A 4,499-nucleotide genomic window follows, 5' to 3' on the forward strand; every position below is an offset into this window, starting at 1 on the left:
CCGATCTAAGCCATTTTTGCCTGTTTCTGGAGGAGTCCCGGGATGAGGTGTTGAGGGAAGTCCGGGGACGCCTCCCTGGGCACAGAGGGGAGGGCAGGAGGGGACCACAGGCGGGGCTCAAGCAGCCACAGTGGGGCATTCCTGGCTGGCCAGAGGAGCAGCCGCCGCCGCCGCCTCCATGCAGGGCCGAGCAGGAAGGAGCATCACAGGGCTGCTTGACTGCTGCCTCCCTCCATCTCTCGGCAGCACTGTGGTGGAGCACAGGAGGCGGCGCGATGGGGCACATTGAGTGGGCCAGTGAAATGGCTTCTCTGCCTGCCAGCCTGAGTGAGTCTTCTTGCTGCGTGGAGAGCGGGAGAACGGGCTGGTTGAGGGGCTCACATACCCTCTTTTGCACCTCCTCCCCACAACGGTGGGCTGGCCCTGGGCACAGCAGTGCTCTCTCTGCCTGCAAAAGTTCATTCTCCCCACCCCAAGGCCAGTCTCTTGCCTGCCAGCCACAGAATCTCCAGGGACACCTTCAGTTGCCTCCAGGCTTGCTTTTCACATATGGAGCTCCTATGCTTGCTTTTCCTCCCTCGCCTCCAATATCCCCCCCCCTTTAAAAAAAACACACCGAGCCCTGAACATCTCCAGCATTGCTCCAAGAGTGCCTGGATAGACAGGTCCACCAGCTGCTGCACCCGCTGCCACCATGGGGGAGGCCTGCTTGGCTCATCCCCCACCCCATGCCACACAAATGGTGGCAGAAATGGCAAAGATGGGGGGGAGGCCTCTCAGCCGGGGCGGGGGCCCTCCAAAGCTCTCCAGCTGTGGGCTTCAAAATGACCTAGGTGCACCACTGTCCAGGGCTCAACTCTGGTGCCTCTGATGTTAATTGCTGGTTACAAGTTTGCAATGAGATATTTTACTGGTGGGTGGTGGGGAATATAAAGATCAAGGAAGGAATGCTTTAGTGCTGATTGTGGGGAGGGAAGAAAATGCAAACAAAACATTCTGTTAAAGCTTCTTGTTTTCTTTCCCCACCTATACTTTTGATTTTTGCAAAAAAATTACAAAAAATAATTACAAAAATAATAGATAAAATTCATCTCAGGAACAAATATGACACTTGAGTTTTCTGGATTATTACTTCACTTAATCAATTTAGAATATTTTAAAATACAATTATAAAATAATTGTAAATTTCCAACTTTTCAAGTCTTGTATACGCAGGTTTTTTGGCATCAATAACATTTAACAAGTTGTTTTAGTAAGAACTAATCAGCCTAGTCATAGTCTTTATTTCAGTCTTTGACTAGCACAAACAAATCAGCCTACTTTCCTTTCACTGTCTCTACTTCTGGACTAAATTTGGTGCAAATTGAGGTCCACAAGTTAGCTCACTTATGCCTCAAAGGTTTATGCGGCCACTATCTTGGATCAGGGTGGATGATATCATCACTAACTATGCCGTTGAGGTGTCCTTATGTGTCCCTACAACTGTACCCAATTTGGTTCATTTTGGTCCAGGCGTTGCCAAGTTGATGGTGGCAGGGGCGTAGCAAGGTCGGAGTGGGCCCAGAGACAAGATTTTAAAATGCCCCCCACTCACTGAAGCTCAGCTCACGAAGTAAAGAAATCTTAAATGGGGCTAAATAGTGGTAACAAAAAGCATAGTAAAATGTTTATATTTATATATCCTATGTTGCACAATAGAACATCATCCTAAATTATTTTTTTTAAGGTTTTGTAAATTGTGGATGATGCAAGTCATTTAATGGTACTAGAGAAGGACATGGTGTTCTGGTAGCTCCAGGTCTTAACACTCACAGCAGTTTCGGAGGATGAATACAACTGAAGGAAGCCCGGGTGGGTGTGTGGCTGGGGGAGTCAGTCATGTGACTGGGGGCTCCCCAAAGGCGGTGGGCCCCCAGACAACTGTCTCCCCTTTCCCTATTATAGTTACGCCCCTGGATGGTGGGGACACACACAAAGAATGCCGCATGATCACATAAGCCTACTGGAAAGTAAGCTAAAAAGGATAACCATGGACCATCTTGCAACTGGAACCTTCAGTGTTACCCCACCTAACATTTGCATTTGAAAATACCTTCCGGGTACAACATTTTTTCCCTCATAACCAAGTTAGGCTTTATCAGTGAAACAGATACCCTAGAATTTAATATTCCTAACACTTTCCTTCCACCCACCAGAACAGGTTCTCAGAATCCACCCAGAAATTCCTCATTGTTAGTAAGTGCTTCTGCACTTCTGGAACCTTTGTGCCCATAACTGCCTGATGAGTACTTCTTTTCTCTGCTGAGGGTTTTTGTTTAGTACACCCTTTTAAAGTGCCCTTTCTTCCCTCAACCATAACGCAGCATTTTTGGTACTCTCATGACTTCTAAAGGCTGTTGTGGATACACCTTTCCCATAACCAAACAGTTTTTTTCTTTTGGGGGAGAAAATTATTTTGGAGAACCAGGAAAATATCCCCAAATTGAGATGTTTGAGGTAGATACCCATTCCAATTCAAAGTCAGCTAGTTTGCAATCTCTGCAACCTGCATAAGGGTCTCAGGACTCCGACCCTTTACTTTAATCTTAATTTCTTAGGGAATTTGAAATAGAATGTATCCAAACCAATACATTCCACCATCTTTGCTCCATTTGCCCACTTCCACAATGCATCTTTCAGCTTAGCTGCAAACTCCACCATTGATTTTGTGTTTTGAGGATGTAACATTTTGAATCTCTTTTTAAAATAACCAAGACCCATTTGAAACCTTTCAATACCATCTCCTTGAAATCTCTATAGGAACCAAAGTTCTCCTGAGGCATACTATTATAAATATCTGAAAGATTTCCCTGATCTATAAATAGCATTAAGTAATCTTCTTGCAAACCCCAATTCTTAGCTCCTTTTTCAAATGAGGGCAAAAATTCCTGAAGATCTTCAAAATCCTTTGGTGTCATCCTATTGTGTAATTGATGTTGATTCTGGACCATATGCCTCTTGTGTCTACACTGTAGCTAATGTGCTTCAAAAACCAACGGAGGACATTCTGCACAACCTAAAGCAAGCACTAAATAAGCTTCAGCAATGTAGTATAGTTTTGGGGGATACGGATGCTTGAACCAGAAACCTGAGACACTAGGACTGACCCAGCCTATTGAGTTAGTGGGAACTGTTATTTTAGATATTTTAAATTTTCTATTCCTCTCTTCTACTCTAAGACCCCAAAGTGGTGAGCAGCATGATAAAATAAATCACAACAAATCAGATCAAATAATTAAAAATAACAAAGTCCATTAGATTATAAAAGAATACCACCATAATAGAAATCAACTAAAAAGGATGGTAGAAACACAACCAACTTACATAAATGGTCTTCAAAGGCCACTTTCCTGGAGGTTTTGAGAAGTGAAGTCAAAAGAATCTCCTGGGATGGAGCTTTGGAGAAGGCCCCATCCCAACCACAGTGGGACCAAGCAGAGTTTGGGTGTGCTCAGGCCTCAGAACACCTGTTTGGGTGCACAAGGGAATGATGGTGTTCAACATCGGCCTCACAAGTTGGTAGATAGTCAGGCTGTTCACACAAGCAGCCCAACTCAGACTAGGACAGCCCAGCCTAGGTTGGGCTGCTCATGTGGAGTGCCAGGATTGCTCCTGATTTGCTCCTCACCCCCGCTAGATCAACTTTGAACCCTGGCCCTTAACTGGGTTTAGAGGGTACGAGCACACCCTCAACCCCAGGAACACGGTTGTGTGTATGCTTGGGCTGCACACGGCCCGAGTGCACACAGTTGGGCACCTAGACCACTTAACTCACAGGGGACTCCCCCAATGCACTGTGCTCGCTCTGTGGTGCATTGTGGGATACCTGGAGGATGGGACCCAATTTGCCGGCTTCCAGGACATTGCTTGGCTCGCGGCAGCACCCATTGTACTCCACAGATTGTCTGGGGGCGGCGGGAGATAGGTTTAACCCTGCCCCAACTGGCCTGCCCTCCTTGCTGCTGCCGCGGTCATGTGCATGACCTCAGTATGTTTTATTAAGCGCTGGTTTGTTCAAGCCTGTATGAATATGAAGAGCCAGGCTTCTGTCTTTGCCTGGTTGACAGATCAATTTCCAAATCATGCTGTTGACCTCAGGGTAACAAGGATTAGAATTGGGTAAAGCAGCCTCTGGCCACTGCCTGGTCCTAGCATGGTAAGAGAGGAAGGAGTATTACTAAGATATCCTTATACTGCTCTATGAAGTCTTGGAAGTTATTCTCTCAGAAGTTATTCTCCCAGAAGCTGTTCTGTTATAAGATAGAGGCTCAAATAACCACTCTCCAGTGTAATTTGCATATACTGTATCTCCAATCAAAGGTTTTCACTTAAGATGCATGTCTTTAAAAAACTATAATTGACACTGTAATTGCTATTCTAAATGAAGAATAAATGTACATCATGGTGAGCTTTGCTGACATTTGAGAGAAACTTTATTATAGATTACATTCAGATCTTCA

This window comes from Hemicordylus capensis, chromosome 4 (assembly GCF_027244095.1).
Source record: "Hemicordylus capensis ecotype Gifberg chromosome 4, rHemCap1.1.pri, whole genome shotgun sequence".
In the NCBI taxonomy this organism is placed as follows: domain Eukaryota; kingdom Metazoa; phylum Chordata; class Lepidosauria; order Squamata; family Cordylidae; genus Hemicordylus; species Hemicordylus capensis.